Raw genomic sequence first — 17,462 nt, 5'->3', positions numbered from 1 at the left:
TTTTTCAGAACAACAGGGTGTGCAGAATGAGCACGACATCAATTCTGATAAGTGCTGAGCAGCAACTAACTTCAAACCTTAGGGAGAATTATATTAGGACTATCCCTTAAGACATGGAGGATAGTGGGAATGGTAAGGCATCTGCAGGTAGAATATCCACCAAAAGGAAAATGCTACTTACCAGTATGCATCTGATCTTGGCATGTAGAGCTGCATAGTTACACACTGTGCATAGATGGCCACCTAGTGTTGGACCCGGATGTTTGCAGTTTGTTTTGTTGTAGAAAAGTCTTTGTAAGTCACGTGATAGGTGACTCCTCCTTTGGATGATACTGCGCATGGGCATCGGCTCCATCCCCAGATTGTTTTTCGCCATTAGGGAAGTGATGGAACTGTACAAGAAGTAGTGATGTTCATGTGATTTGTTTCAAATTAAGATAATACTGGAACACATACAGGTAGCCGGGGAGGCAGGTGGGCGTTTTTAACTCTGCAGCTCTACATGCCAAGAACAGATGCATACTGGTGAGTAGCATTTTCCGTTCGAGGCATATGAGCTGCAGATAACATACTGTGCATAGATTGTATAGCAGTACCCACACCTAGCGGCGACCACCAGTATCCATTGCAGCAGTTTGAAACAGAGTTTTTAGTACAGCCTGGCCCACATTGGCTTGTTGTTTAGTTTGCACATCTACACAATAATGTTTTGTGAATGTGTGCGGTGTAGACCATGTAGCTGCTTTGCATATATCATCTAGGGGAATGTTCCCTAATGAGGCCACTGAAGCCCCATTTTTCTTGTAGAATGGGCTTTTGGAGGAATTTTTAACGTACGTTTGGCTTTCTGGTAACATATTTGTATGCATTTAACAATCCACCTAGCTATCCTCGATTTTGATATGGGGATGCCTTTATGTGGTGGTGAAAAAGACACAAAAAGTTGTTTCGTTTTATGAAAAGTTTGTATACAGTAATGCTCTTTTGACGTCTAAGGTGTGTAGAGCTCTTTCTGTGACTGTGGCTGCGTGAAAAAAACGGTCAGTTCAACAGATTGATTTAGATGAAATAGTGAGATGACTTTTGGAAGGAATTTAGGATTAGTGCGTAGAACCACTTTATGATGCATTTGCAAAAAGGGTTCTAGAATGGTAAATGTTTGTAGTTCACTGACTCTTCTGAGAGAAGTAATAGCTACTAAGAAAGCTACTTTCCACGTTAGGAATTGTAATTCGCATTTATGTAACGGTTCAAAGGGAGGTCCCATTAACCGTGTAAGAATAATGTTTAAATTCCACACTGGTGAAGGTGGTGTTCTGGGAGGGATTATTCTTTTGAGTCCTTCCATGAAAGCTTTTATAGCAGGTACTCTAAACAGAGATAGATGTTGTCTATTTTGTAAATATGCTGCAATGGCAGCAAGGTGTAGTCTGATAGACGTGTAAGCTAAATTACACTTTTGAAGGTGTAACAGGTATCCTATGATGTGATGAATAGACCCATCTAAAGGATTTATGTGGTTGTTTTGACAGTATATTACAAATCGTTCCCACTTAGCAGCATAACATGTTCTCGTAGTGGGACGTCTGGCTTCTTTAATAACGTTCATGCATTCTGGAGGAAGGTTGGGGTAACCGAACTCTATGACTTCAGGAGCCAGATCGCTAGGTTGAGCTTAGCTGGGTCCGGGTGTCTGATCTCTCCATGGTTCTGTGTCAAGAGACGTGGAGATGGGCTTAGTTTTTGGTGTGGTACCACCGATAGTTGCAGCAGTGTGGTGTACCACGGTTGTCTGGCCCAAGTTGGAGCTACTAGAATGAGTGTTAGGGAATGTTGCTGTAGCTTGCGTATCACTAATGGAAGTAGAGGGAGAGGAGGAAAAGCGTACACAAATTTTCCGGACCAGTTCATTCATATTGCATTGCCTTTGGACAGCAGGTGTGGATATCTGGCGGCGAAGTTTGGGCATTTTGCGTTTTCGTGGGGTGAGAAGAGGTCTATCTGAGGTTGTCCCCACATTTGAAAGAACAGTTGAAGAACCTGTGGATGAAGTTCCCCCCCGTGGATCTGCTGTGTCTGTCGACTTAATAGATCTGCCATGGTGTTTTGTACTCCTGGAACGTGTTGGGCTAAGAGGAAGATTTTTAGTGGTATAGCCCATCTCCATATCTGCTGAGCTAACAGAGAGCTGCAGAGAGTGTGTTCCCCTTTGTTTGTTTATGTAGTACATGGCTGTCATGTTGTCTGTGTGGACTAAGACAGCTTTGCCTGATACTTGTTTTTGGAATGCTTTTAGGGCTAGGAAAACAGCTGGTAACTCCAAGTGGTTGATGTGGAGTAACTTTTGTTGCGGTATCCACCTGCCTTGCATGGTGTGATGCAGTAGGTGAGCTCCCCAGCCAGAGAGCGATGCGTCCGCTGTCCGGATTATCGGAGGAACTGGCTCTAGGAACGGTCGGCCCTTTGAAAGGTTTTTGGTGCTCCACCATTGTAGAGAGCGATGAGTCCGACTGTCTACCAACAATAGGTCTGTTAATTGACCACGAGCCTGGTTCCATTGGCGTGCTAGGCACTCTTGAAGTGGACGCATTTGCAGTCTTGCGTAAGGTACTATAAATATGCAAGATACCATCATTCCTATGAGCTGCATGAACACTCGAGCCGGAAGCAAGTGTTGCAATTTGAATGTTGTTAGGAGTTTGTACACTTGTTATCCGGTTTGGAGAGGGATAGGCTAGTGTTAGTTGGGTGTTTATTGTAGCGCCAATATATTGTTGTATGTGTGAAGGATGCAGATGGGATTCACAGTAAATCACACCAAGTCACAAGTCGTGAAGCAGTTGAATAGTAGCCTGAGTGTGTTGTACAAACTGGCTGTATGAGCTGGCTTTTATGAGCCAATCGTCTAGGTATGGGAAGACGTGAATATGTTGTCTTCTTAAGTGTGCTGCTACTACTGCTAGGCATTTGGTAAACACCCTTGGTGCCGTTGGGACTCCGAATGGGAGCACTTTGAATTGGTAGTGCTGCCAGTCTGGTACAAATCTGAGATATTTTCTGTGCGCTGTGTGGAAGGGAATGTGGAAGTAGGTGTCCTTGAGATCTAGAGTGACAAGGAAGTCGTTTTCTAACAGGAGTGGAAGGACTTGTTGGGAGTGTGACCATATGAAAATGAACCGACTGTATGTAAATGTTTAGAGCTCTGAGGTCTAGGATAGGTCTTGGAGATCCGTCCTTCTTTGGGATCAGAAAATATAGGGAGTATACTCCTTTGTTTTGCTGATGCTTTGGGACTATTTCTATTGCATTTTTCTGCAGGAGGGATATTACTTCCTGTCTGAGCAGTGTTAAATGTTCTTGTGACATTGGACGGTGCTTGGGTGGTATGTTTGGGGGGGGTGGATGTTCGCTCTAGACAGTAACCTGATTGAATTATTTGAAGCACCCACCTGTCTGATGTGATGTTTTATCAGGCTGGTAGGTATTGTTGTAGTCTTCCCCCGACAGGAGTGGAATGGGACGGGGGAAGGGCAGGGAAGTCATTAGGCAGGGGTAGAGGCAGAGCGGGAGTTGTTGTTTTTACCTTTGCCTTTGTTATTGTTACCCCTGTAACCTCTCCTTTGGTAGCCCTTACTATATGTGGATTGTGTAGGGGCTTTGTATGAGGTAGAAGGTGTGTCTGAGGAGTATCCCCTGGTGGCGCCTCGATAAGATTAGCGGCGTAATAAACGCCTGGGAGCCTGCGACTGCAGGGCTCCCATAGATTTGGCTGTATCTTTATCCTTTTTCATTTTTTCAAGTGATACATCTACATTGGGTCCGAATAAGTGTTGCTCGTTGAAGGGTTGATTAAGTATAGCACTTTGGACTTCAGGTTTGAACCCTGATATGCGTAGCCAGGCATGTCTACATAATAAACCAATGGTGTTAAGTGCCCTGGAGGCGGTGTCCGCTGCATCAAGTGCACACCGAATAGAGGTGTTTGTAATATTTTACCCTGCTTGAATAAGCTCGTTTATTCCATCTTTGTATTTATCAGGGAGGTGTCGCATTAGTGATTCTAATTTGTCATAATGGGCCCGTCATATCTGGCCAATAATGCTTGTGTATTGGCAATACGCCACATGTTTGCTGCTTGAGACGCAGTACTTTTCCCTGATGCGTCAAGTAGCTTATACTCTTTATCTGGTGGTGCAGCTTCACCTGATGTTTGTGAGTTTGATGTCTTGCGTGCGTTGGAAACTACAAGTGACTCTAGTGGTACTGGACCTTTAATATATGCTGGGTCTGAAGGGGCAGCTTTATACTTTTTCTCTATTCGAGGGTTAATGACCCAAGTTCTAACTAGGTCCTTGAAGACTTCAGGAGCATGCTTAATCACTCCTTTAAGCATTGGTAAAATGGATGAGGACCTTTGTGCATTATCAAAGGTATCCATTCGAAAGTCTTCATCTACAGGGTCTGTATGCATATCTACTCCATGATATTGCGCGGCTCTGTGTATCAACTGATTAAAACCCATAGTGTCTTCTGGTAGGGAAGGCCTTGAGGGGTATATGTCATCTTGAGGGACATTTGGGACGTCTGGGGTGTTATAATCATCCCACAGGTCAGGTGAGCCTGGAGGAATAGATGGATCATCTATGTTACCCCCTATATCATCAGAGCTATCATCCCTATTGTCATAGTCTGGTATGATAGAGGATGCAGGGAAATGTTGTGGTAGGGGAGCATGTGGTGATGGTATATGTGGAGGAGGAGGGGAAGGAAGTCTTAAAAGCGAGGTAGCCATGTCCTTTTTCTTTGAATGAGGAACTGGCTCTGGTGTATCCAGTGGTCGCTTTTTTGAAGCTAAAGTTAGCTGTCCAGTGATTGGGTCTTTAGCTAGAGTCTTTTGTGCAGGGTCTGGATGAAATAAGTCCTCTGCAGGAGGCCGATCTTTTGGTGCAGAGGGACACTTCGGCACCAAAGCGGTTTCTTTTGTTTTTTTTGGCAATGTCCTTAACGGGAGAAGCCGCAGTCTTTTTCGGCTCCGGTATATTTTTTGGATCCGATGGTTTTTTCGGTTCCGGTGGTCTTTTTGAATCCGAAGCGGATTTGCTTGGTTCTGACCTGGGTTTCGGTGCAAAAAGAGTAGCGGTAGACTTCGGCGCCGGGGGTTTGGATGTCGACGGGGCCGGTGATGTTGTCTTTTTCGGTGCCGGTAGGTGTGTGCCGGCACCGTGGGAAGGCAGACTCTAGCCCGAGTCGCCTGAAGGCTTAGTTAGCTTCTTAGCTGGGCCCGAAGGTGGGGCAGTAGAAGCAGTATGTCTGTGTGCACCCGAGCCGGAGGGCGTGACCGGGGCTTTCTTTATATGTGTCGAGGAAGGGTTGGGGTCCACGGTCTTACTTACGACCCTCTGTGCTGGAGTGATGTCTTCGACCTCTCTAATAAAAGAGAGAGGGACCCCAAAGCCAAAGGGATAGGGTTCCACAATTGACACAAGTCAAAATATAATTCGGCCAAAGGGAATTATATTTTGACTTGTGATGTCTTAATCTTCTGCCTCTGAGTTGCTGTCGATATCGTGTTGTTCTGGGACGTCGACGCCTTCTTCAAAGATGTCGTCCGGAATCTGAGCTTAAGATCGAGCCATTGTTCTCCTAGCTCTTCGGTCCCGGATAGTCTTTTTGGAGAGGAAAGAGGCACAAGCAGAACAGTCTCTGGCCTCGTGCTCCGGGGATAGGCAAAGTTTGCACACTTCATGAAAGTCGGTGTGGGGAAACTTCGACCCACATTGAGGACACTTTTTAAATGGCATCCTTTCCATGAGCTGGAGTCGAGGCCTTGTTAGGCCCGAAGGCTGTCGACGATGACCGGAATAGAAATCTTCGGTGTTGAAGAGTAGCGTCGACTGGGAAAGCGTTCGAAACTGATTTTTTGTAAGCTGGTGGGGATTGCGCGCCGAAGGAAATCAGTTCCAACACGGAGCGCTGGAAACACATCCGAGCCCGTGGCGGACAAAAAAAATCTGGGGATGGAGCCGATGCCCATGCGCAGTACCATTCAAAGGAGGAGTCATCTATCCCGTGACTTCCAAAGACTTTTCTACAACAAAACAAACTGCGAACATCCGGGCCCAACACTAGGTGGCCATCTATGCACAGTGTGTAATCTGCAGCTCATATGAATGAACAGAGTGTTACCAAAGGTAAGCAACTTTTTTCTGAGGGATACTTCTCCCTACAGAATCATCACCTTTTTCTATAGATTTCGGAGTAATACCCTATCCAGTGCAGGGTCTTGAGAGGGTGGTCAAACAAGGCAATCCTGGAGGGCAGAGCGTGCATCCCTTCTTACCGTAAGAGTCCAAGCAGTAATGCGTTAAAAATTAAGGACACTGGTACTACCCAGGCTAAAGCAGAGGATAATGACTTTGCCCAGGTAGAATGGGCCCTTATGCCCTTCAGTGATTCGTTGCATCTTCATACACAAAATGATCTTGTTTGAAAGGGCTCTCTCTTGCACTGCCTTTCACTTATTGCTTCCCACATACCCTACAAAAAACTGGTCTTCGGGTCAATTGTCTTTTGTGTGGTCTAGTCAAAAACAGACAGTCCTATTGGGGTCTAGTCTGTGTAGCCTTTCCTCTTCCTTGGTGGGAGGAGGTGGAGGATAAAAGAAGGATAAATAAGGGATTCCCTCAGACAGAAAGAGGTCATCACAACCTGTGATGGTGGGGCGGGGGGCAGAGACAAGGAAAGGTGTATAAGGTTTGCGTACCACACCCTGCTCAGCCAATCCATGTTGATGAAGATGACTTGGTCCTGATCTTAGTGTATCTTCCTTAGAACCCGAGGAATCAAGGGGATAGAAGGGAACGTGTCTTGTAGTGGAAAACTCCACTTCAGCCAAAACATGTACCCTAAGGCTTCCAGCAACAGATAATAAGCGCACAGAACTGTGAGCAATGGGCTCTATTGTGAGTGGCAAGATCCAGCTGTTGGGTGGCCCAGAGTCGGTTGAGATGTATTGGACTATCTCTGGCTAGAGACACCATTAGTGGTTCGCAAAATGACATTGACTCATGATGTAGGGCTTTGTGTGTAGAGAGCCTGTCAGATGGTTGGACACTAGCCAAATCCATGCTGCTGGGGCCAGGCCCAGAGTTTCGTCCCTATCTAACAGAGAACGAGAGACCCTACTCCTCTCAGTTTGCTGACATATACAATCTTAGTCATGTTGTCCATCAAGATCTGGACAGACTGGCTCTGAGGGAAAGAGGACGGATTTGAGTGTTACCAAATTTTGAGCAGGCTGATGTGTAGAACCTGCTCCTCTGGAGACCAAAGACCTCCACAAACACACTCTTAATACATGCTAGAAATTAGGTTGCTGGTTGACTGGGGTTTAAGCCCTGGTGAAGCAGCAACCTCAATCCTAGTCAGGGTAAGGCACAAGCACACCAAATATAAACCTGTGCTCACCCTCTGGTAGCTTGGCACAGAGCTGTCAGTCTGAACTTAGAGGCAATGTGTAAAGCATTTGTGCAATACATAAAACAGTAAAAGAGTGAAAACTCCACACAAAAAGATCCCATACCAAAGTAGGAAAAATGATCTGACTTTAATAAATAAAACCAGATCAAAATGTAAAAAATCCAATAATTAAACCTGGAGTTATTAAAGTTTATAGTGAGAAATAGAGGCAAAAAGCACATGCCACTATTGGGGATATCTAGTTCCACCGGACTGGGACAAAGTCACAAGTTCAGGCCGCCCGTAATGGAACGCACGGTCAGCTACAGGGACCAAGTTAAGCCCGCTAGTCAGAGTACATTAAATCTTGGTTACGGAAAGTTGCGTGGATCTATGTCAAAGATGTGCCACGTAGCCGAGGCATCGCGTCAGTTCTGAGATGCGGTGAGGCTGGGTTGTGAGGTCCTGTTGCGTGGACATCGAGGATCCGGTCGATGGGTTTGAAGTGCGAAGTCTGGTAGCATGGATATGATGCACACCTGAGGCAATGCGTCAATTCCAATGAGCTGCTGCACAGGGGAAAGCATTTCACAGTGGTAGTTCCGAAAGCGATGCGTCGGTCCCAAAATTCAAGGTGCAGCAGCAATGCAAGTCTTTTGAGGTGGGTCCAAACCACGCAGTAGTGGCGATGTGTCAGTTCTGCTGGCAAGCACATTAGGCCCACTTCCAAGGGACCAGGACTGGGGTGGCACCACATGGCAAGGTACACCCACAGATGGCAGACTACAGGTGTAGGGGTTGGAAGCCTGTTATGTCTGTGAGGCTTTAGATCAGGAGACCAGCCAACTAGCCCATGGAGTCACTGTGGGTTCTTGGGTCAAGGCATGCAGGTCCAGTCCTCTCACCCAGGCAAGAGGGCAACAGGCAGCAGCTCAGCATATCAAAGCAAAGCAGGAGTCCAGCAAAGTGGCAGTCTTCCAGGCAGAGTATTCACCGGTACAGGCTTGTACTGAAGTGGTGGTGTCTGAGGCCCAGTACGTATACCAAATGGTGCCTTTGAAGTGCCCTGGATCCTGACTCACTGCTGAGGGTATGAATTATCTTGTATGTGAACAGGACCCAGCCTATTCAGGTCGAAGTGAGGGTGCGCCCAGCTCTTCCCTCCCATCCTGCCAGAGATGGCTCATTGAGGCAAACTTAAACTCCAACTGTGGGTGGCAGTCTAGGAGGAATACACAAAGCCCAACTGCCAACTACACCCAGTCATGTGATCAGAGACAGGTTACAGGCAGCAAATGGCTAAAAAGCCTACTTTCTAAAAGTGGCATTTTCAGAACTGCAATTTAAAATTCGACTTCACCATCAGTTTTTATTTTAAATTGTGATTTCAGAGACACCAGAATTGAACCGTTTATCACTTCCAAATTGGAAATTACACTTAGAAAATGTAATCAGATTATCCCAATATTCTCCTATGGGTGAGCTAGGTCTTGCTGTAGTGAAAAAAACGTTTTTCTTGAAGGTTTTTCACTACCAGGACACGTAAAACTTATAAGTACACGTTTTGCCTTTTAAATACATTGCACCCTGCCCTCTGGGCTGTCCAGGGCCTACCTTAGGGGTGACATATGTATGAAAGGGATAAGGTTTTGGCCGGAAAAAGGTTTTCTTTGCCTGGTCGACCTGTCAGTGTAAACTCAATACAGAGGTTATTCAATGGCACAGGACAGGAGAACCGGGATATTGTCCTATTTCGCCTCTTCTAACTTTTGTATTGATGCTACTCTTGGAGCACTGAGCGCCGTTTTGTATGTTCGGCATAAAAGTTGTTTGGGGAATGCTCTTTGTAATAATTGTTTGTCCTAGATGTCCACCCTGTTCAATGTACTGTGCTGTGTTTGACAGTTACATCAATACCGGAGTAACTGGCCTACAGGTAAATTGTTCTTGAGTGCTCCTGGATGGTGATATCTTTAGTGTCACGCAGAGTTTCTACCTGTAAGCTTTTGATGGAAAGCCTAGGACATTCAAAACTAACCAGCTCACCTATAGGAAGAGTCAAACCATCACTGAAGAATCAAATAGTGTATATCGATGGGGCTGTATTTGATATAATCATTGAAAGTCTGACAAATGTAGGGAAAACATCCCTACTTTTACAAAACTGCAAAAACGCAAGTGTGTCTCTAAGAGAGAAAACTCAAGTGCGCTGCGGTGGCCTTTCATACTGCTCTGTGAGGTCAGACCCTGAGTGAACAATGTTAATATGGAAATAGTCTATGCTAATATGAAATGATACACATTTATGAGAACAAAATTGCATCTTTATTAACAATTTGCACACTGTGTACTCCTCATCAACCCAGACTCGCAAATACGTAGACACGCATGCAGGCTCTAAGACAGGGCCGGACCGGTTTGGAGACCCCTGCTGTAAGACTTATGCCCAAGGTCACTGATTAATAGGTTACAGGTGGGATGGCACGTAGCAGGGATATAAACGCAAAGGAAACCCCCAGATCAATCCCACAGCGACACTACAAGGGTCCATGGAGATTGGCCTCAATAAAGCACACATGGCCGGAGGGGTGTGCACACTCCCAAAACATCATGAAGTCAGATGCCACACGAGTTAGGAACATATTGTCAATCAGGACACAGCACATGCAGTGATCATGCGATCCCCATGACTGATTTCTGAATACGTTATCCAGTGGCCACATTGTGTCCACATAAGGTCAAGGCCTGTACTTTCCATTATAACATTAATTTAGGACTCCAAAGGCAGCAGCTTGAATTCCTTACCAAACATGGACCTACGGAAAATCTTTATCCACCATGAACTGTATAAAAAAAGAACGCAGAATCATTGTAAATTGAAACAGTCCTCAGCGCCTGTAACTGTTCTCCCGGTGGTCCTGTGTAATTAAACAAACTGTTGCTGCTTTGCAAAACGACTCTTGTTTTTCCAAGGTATTTCAAGTTACAGCAACAACATGAAGCAGGGATGTAGCCAAGATGCAACTTTTCAGGGCAGGAGAACTAATTTAAGTTTTAGGGACAAGTCTGGCACCAGCAAGGGATTCGAGTGGTGAGGAATTTGCAGGTAGACATTTACATTAGGAAAGGTTTTACTTGTCTGGTTTAAGTCCTTTTGCATAGGTCAGAATGCTTTATACGGTCAGAACGACTCACAGTAGGGTCCAGTACTGCCACTATAAACATGTTCTGCTGAGAAGGCACCAGGTGATATTGGGGTACATTTATCAAAAAACCTCAAGCCTTACAACAGCTGCGTTATTCAATCAATCAGGGTTTTAAAAAACGAGCTTCTCACCCGTGAGAGTCTCAAGGCGCTGGGGGGAAATGGGGAGGCGGTGTGCAGCTCCAGATCAGTCAAAGAGCCAGGTCTTTAGGCTTTTCCTGAAAGTGTGCAGAGTGGGGGAGCGTCTGATGCTGACTGGTAGCACATTCCAGGTCTTTGCTGCGACACAGGAGAAGGCTCTTCCGCCTGCTCTGGTTCTACGGATGCATGGGGTCTCTGCCTGGGCAAGGTCGCTGGAGCGGAGGTGTTTTTTGGGTGCTTGGAAGGAGACTCTTTTGTTGAGGTATTTTGGTCCGATGTTGTGGAGGGATTTGTAGGTGTGGGTGAGTAGTTTAAAGGTTACTCTCTTATCGATGGGGAGCCAGTGGAGGTCTCGTAAGTGCTGGGTCATGTGCTGGTGTTGTGGGTTTGAGAGGACAAGTCTGGCTGCGGTTGTTATCTGAAATGATGCAGCACCTTCTCTGGCGACTTTGCACTGAGCAGCCAGTTGTCCAGATAGAGAAAAAAAGGAATCCCATACCTTCTGGGATATGCTGCCACCACCGTCATCACTTTTGTGAAGACCCGAGGTGCATAAGTAAGGCCTAAAGGAAGGACTGCAAACTGGTAATGTTGAGACCACACAGTGAGTCCGAGATAGTTCCGATACGACTCAGGATGGGAATGTGAAAATATACATCCTGTAAATCGATCAATATCATTCAGTCTTCCTTCTCTAGCACAAGAAAAACCTGAGCCAGGGTCAACATTTTGAACTTCTCCTGTCTGAGGTAACCATTCAAAATCATGAGGTTGAGGATCAGCCGTAAACATCCGTCCTTTTAGGGTATCAGAAGGTACATAGAGTAGCACCCATGACCTCTTTCCTGCTCTAGAACCACCTCGATCGCACCCCTTTGCAAAAATGACAGAACCTCCTGCTGGAGAAGCAGAAGATGCTCTTCCGAGCAAAAGCCCTGATGGGGAGGGAAAGGAGGGGGAATAAAGCGGTCCCAATAAATATGATCAGCTGACTTCCAGAATTGGGGGAACCCCCTGTCACAAAGAAAGCAGTAACAAATCTGGGAATCTGGCTAGACAAAAGTCTGTCCGTGGAGACTCAAGATAGAAAACTATCTGGAGCATGCTTTGGAGTACTTCAAATGCTACGGAAGATCCTCCCTCTCATTCCTGAACACACTTGCAGAATCCTGGTCCAGGCCCTAATGGTGTCGCAGCTGGACTACGGTAACTCCCTGCATCCTGGCGCACCCAAATAAGTTATAAACAGACTGCAAGTGGTTCAGAATGCCGCAGCTAGGATACTGCTGTGCATTCCCAGACAACAGTCAGCCAAGACAGCCTTGAAGACACTATACTGGCTCCCAGGAGGATCAAGTTCAAGTCACTTTGTATCGCTCATAGAGCTATGAATGACAAAGGTCCAGCCTTAATCAAAAAGCTTGTTACACACTACATCCCAGGAGGACCCCTAAGATCCTCTGCAGATCTACTCATGAAACAGACAAGGATAAGGAGAGCCAGATGGGGAGGCAGATCCTTCTCGCATCTGGCTCCTAGCTTATGGAACTCCCTACCTAGGAACTGTGTATGCTGACTGACGAATTGGTATTCAGGAAAAGACTCAAAACTTGGCTCTTCCCTTAAATCTCCTATGCATCCTGACTGCCATCTTTCTCCTAGCGCCGGGAAGCCTTTGGGCAGCCATGCGCTTTACAAATCCATAAACATAAATTCCTTGAAGATAGGGCATACCCATGTTCTACGATGTTCAAAACCCAGAGGTCCGTAGTAACAGCCTTACAATGCTGTAGAAAATGGGACACCCGTCCTCCCTCGGAACAAGCATGATCTAGGATGGCGGAGCTAGAGCACTTGCCCTGCAACAATGGCTGGAAAGGCAAAAGAGGAGTCAGAGAAGGAGGGGACTTGCTGTTGTGCAGCACCCCACAGACTACCTCTGCCCTTTTCCCTGTAGACCTGTACAAGGGATTTGTCTTCTGCTTGGGTTGTTGCCTGGCACGGAATTTCATGCAAAACCTCACTGTAGCCTTACTGTCCTTAAAACGCAGCAGCGCTAAATTCACTTCAGTCCCGAACAGGCGGGACCCATTAAAGGGTAAATCCAGCAATATAGCCTGGACATGGGGTGAGCATCCTGAACCACGCAACATGTGTCCCTTCTTGTTGCCACAGGCAATCCCATTGCTCTGGCTACAGAGTCTGCTGTGTCCAGACCAAGATTGGATCACTTGGCGGGCAGCAGGTTGAGAACACGAGGGCATGGATCTAACGACCCAAAAGACATGTGGCATTTGAGGACTTAAGGGTCATGCTGAGCGACGAGAAACCCTTCTTCGCCGACTGCTCCATGCACGTTGACTCCCTATCAGCAGGCGCAGATGGGAAAGAACCTGATGACAGCCTTGAAGAGCACGAAACCTGGAGTTCCAAGCTTTCCGGCGAAGGATGGCAGGATGGAAATACAGGATTCCCAGAAGCCACCTTCCATCTCCCATCCACAGTCCTGGAAATCGCTGGAGTGAATACTGGCTTCTGCCAGACATCACGAATGAGCTCTATGAACGCCTCATTAAAGGGTAGCAAAGGTTCTGAAACAGAGGAAGATGAATGAGAACCTCTGTAAGAATATTTGAGTTTGAGTTTAACTCTGTTGTAGGTAGAAGCAACTCCAAGAGGTCTGCAGCCTTTCTAATCACAGCGTGATATGTGGTAGGCTCCTCAGTGATGTTTAATTAAACAGGCTAGAGAATCAAAGGTACCCGATCAAGCTCCAAAGGCAAACACCACAACAAAAATACAAAACTTCCTCTTAAAATGGCCTTTGTGGGAAAATGAAGAAAAAACCTGACAATCAGTAGAGCCAGGAGACGGTAACAGGTGGAGCAATGGTCAATATAACCCATGGATTGTGACGGGTACATGTGGGCAGATAAGGGGATGCAGCACAGATGATGGGCTTCACAAGCATCCACAAGGTTTGCAGTGGTGGACACAAATTGAATCCTCAACCCATCCCAGTAAGCAGAGCAAAAATCAAAAGTGAGACTTAATGTAGTGACTTTGTTATTCATCAATGTAAGATTTTTTAGTGATGAAATAATGGTGAAAGTATAAGCCCTGCAGTGATCCTTATTTTTTTTTAAGAGTTTGCAACAATTTTATCTACTAAAAACACTAAATGGTAACTTTTGTGATAGAGACTCTACCTAAAACGCAGTTTCTTCACCATATGAATTTTTCAGGATGTGGAAACTTGTTATAGCAATTTCCTCAGGTATCGGTAGGTGGCATTGGGCGGCTCCGCAATTGATTTGTCCCGTTTCAGATGTGATGTTGGGGCCACTAGATCTATGCCACCTCTACATGCTGACATCAGTTTCTCTCTGATCTTGGTTCATTCTGTCAGACACAAAGCCAACAGAAATTAGAGATCTGTAACTTGGGACCTTATTAGAGACTGTATGAGACGATTCCACAGAACAGGAAAGAATGTGGGTTGAAGAGTGTCCTCCAGGAAAGGAGTTACCAAAGGTAAGTAACTTGCTCTTCTGACCGGAACCTCTTCCCGTAGATTCCTTCCCTTTTGAATGGACACCATGGGAGTACCTTCCCAGGTGGTGGATCTATAGAATGGCTCATGCCAGAAACCCTGCAGGACAGACAGGGTTAAGTGCCCGTCCTACTGGGCCTGGGTGTGCAGGCAGTAGTGTTTCCTGAACGCATGGAGGGACGCAGACTTTGAAGTCTGACAAATGTCCCAAACTGGCACATTGCACGTGATCGCAGAGGTAGTATCCTTTGCCCAGGTGGAAAGAACTTGCAAGCCTTCCGCGGGCTGCTACCTGGCAAGCCCGTAGTAGACCTTAATGCATAACACAATCCATCAAGAGATGTTCTCTACTGCACGGTTTTGCCAACAAAGGAACTGAGAAAAAATTGCGTGCCCAGTTGTTGATTCCTTGTCGGATATATATATAGAAATGAAGATCCCTCTTAGGGTCCAGGTGGTGGAGTTGTTCTTTCTCTTTGGATGGGTGATGTGAAGCATTGAAAGCCGACAAGGCAAAGGACTGTCCAATGTAAAATGGCGTGACTACTTTCGGCAGGAATGCTGCCTTTGTCTGGAGGAACAGATTGTCAAGAATGAAGTGCCTGGCTACTGTTGAAACAAAATCTGAAGTTCGGTTACTCATCTGGCAGATGTAATGGAACACAGTCTTGATGGTGAACAGGAATTGATAACTGTGCATCAGTTCAAAGCAGTGGACGTCAGGGGAGAACAAAATTAAAGTCTCACTTCAGCATCACAAATGGAACAATTTATTTTAGAAATGCATCACAACAGGTGGCTTATAAAGGGATCGGTTATCTGAAAACCGTAGAAAGGCCCACTGCAAGCCCTTGCTAGGCCAATGGGATGCAAAACAAGAAAATAGAAGACAACTGTGCACACAAAGGTTGTATGTTACAGGAGCAACACCAAACAACATACTTCTCCCAATGTCCTGCATGAATAGTTTTGGTGGATGGACGCCTGGCTGCCAGGATGACACTAACCACTTTGGGAGGAAGATCGAAAGACATCAACTGTAGAGGTAAAAATCTTCATGCATGGAAGATTTAGGTTTAGATGTAGGTTGTGCAAACTCTAGTGTAGGACTGAGCCCTGCTGCTGCGACAGGGAATATCTCCCAAAGGGGCAGCCAGATCAAAGGACAAATGGAATGGCCAGAGGTTCTGGGTAGCGCACACACTCCTCTCCCAGTTCAGTGCCATTAGGATGAGTTTGGCCCAGTATTTCTTGATTTTTGTCAATACGTTGTGCAGATGGTAGGGGACTCATGGAAACAAAGTGCAGATGAAAGGTATCTACAAGAGAGAATTCACTTAGGAACTCCAATGCGAAAAAAAGGTTTCGACAATGCACTTTCTCTTTGTAAACACCCTGATCGTTCAGCCATTTCCAGAGAGATCAAACCTCCTGGCACAGAACCCACAACCCAACACTACCCTGTTTATTGCAGAACTACATGTCAGTTGTGTTGTCCTTGAGCACCTGTACCTGTTCCCCCTTAATGGACTAGAGGAACGACTTCAGTGCCAAGTGAATCACTTGCAACTTCAGCAAGTTGATGTGAAAACAAATTTCCGCCAGAGACCATTCCTCTGATTTCCATCCCCTCAAGCTAATCTCACCAACCCAGCAACGATGTATCAGTCACAACCGTTTGCTCTAGGTGTAATAGAGAGAATGTTCTTGCACCAGTCTAATCGCAGTCGAATAGCCACTGCTGCAGGTCTTACGCAGTCACCTGCCACACCTGTATGGATTCCCATGGTATTGGTCCACTCTATTGATCCCTTGGCAAAGACAGCCTGAATTTCAATGTGGAGTATGGACAAATTGTCCTTCAGGAGGTGTTGCAGGGTGGGAGGCATGTCTTGGAGGGTATGACAGAAAAGGTAGGGAATATCCATATTCCATGATCTGAGACACCCATTGGTCCCATGATGCTCCTCCATCCGAGAGGTCAAAAGTGACACTTCCTTCAAGGCGATTGAGTGCCGCCAAGGAGAAAGAGTGGTTTCACTGAAGTTGTCGAGGGGGTGTGGGGAGGGGTTGGGTAGCACGTTGCCTCTGGCCTGGACATTGACTGCCTGCTACCTGGCTTCTACCCCTGAAAGGGCTGGGAGGCCTGAAGCTGCTGAGTCAGATATTGGTGCTACCTTTGCTGATATCCCCTATCGAAGCCTAGAAAGGGTTGCTGTTAGGGGAACTGGGGAACTGCTAAACTGTTCAAGTTCGGACCAGAGAGTGGGAAGTGGCCTTACTCTTCTTGAGTCTCTCCAGAGCAGAGTCAGCTTTCACTCCAAAAGATTTTTAGCCATTAAATGGTATGTCCATGAGGGACTACTGCACATCCGATGAAAGGGGTTCACATCCAATGAAAGGCCAGTGGAGCGCATCTTGGATTGGTGCCAAAGTACAACGCTGGCTACGATTGCCTAAACCTGAACAGAGAGGATTATGTAACCATCCAAGATGAGGTGTAGTAGAGTTTATCTAATCTTTTCTAGGAGAGCCATCAAGACATCCACCACCTTGTTTCAGATGTTTCTGAGTACCTGCTTAAGAGGCATGGGGTGTTAACAGATTGTAGGGTAAGATTAGTGCTGGAAAACTCTTGTTTTGTGAATGCGTCCATTCATTTAGATTCCCTATTGGGTGGAGTGGTAGGGAATGAATGTATTTATGTTTCTGGGGCTGGAGGATGCCTATGCCATCAAGTTGTCCAGGGTGGGGTGCTGGAGCAGAAAATCAGGGTCTTCAGGTGCAGGCCTATGCTGTCTCGCCACCAGCCTTTCACTGGAAGGCAAGGTCCTGGTTTCAACCAGGTGCCCACTAGTAGGTCAACAAGGACCTCATTAATAAGTAGCAAGGGTACCTAGCTGGTCTGTTCAGGATTAAGGACCTCAGTTAGGACATTTAGTTTCAATTCCTTCATATTTTATTTTTTATTTGAAGTTTTATAAAGTGTGAACCTGACCCTTATGGGTATCAGAGCGCTGTACAAAGGAGCAGAAATGAAAGGAGGTAAAAACATGAATCCAACACCATAAGGAACCTTAACAAGCACAAATACAAAAAAACAAG

The 17,462-nt window shown here is 46.0% G+C and overlaps 1 protein-coding gene across 5 annotated transcripts in view; it reads right to left on the bottom strand.

The window, feature by feature from the left end:
* The window catches only part of OXR1 (oxidation resistance 1), a 1,826,889-nt gene that overhangs the window by 2,297 nt on the left and 1,807,130 nt on the right, over positions 1-17,462 (bottom strand). The window lies entirely within an intron of this gene.

This window comes from Lissotriton vulgaris, chromosome 4_1 (genome assembly GCF_964263255.1).
Source record: "Lissotriton vulgaris chromosome 4_1, aLisVul1.2, whole genome shotgun sequence".
NCBI lineage: Eukaryota > Metazoa > Chordata > Amphibia > Caudata > Salamandridae > Lissotriton > Lissotriton vulgaris.
Note: the sequence above shows the minus strand (reverse complement) of the source record. Positions and strands in the feature narration are given on the sequence as shown.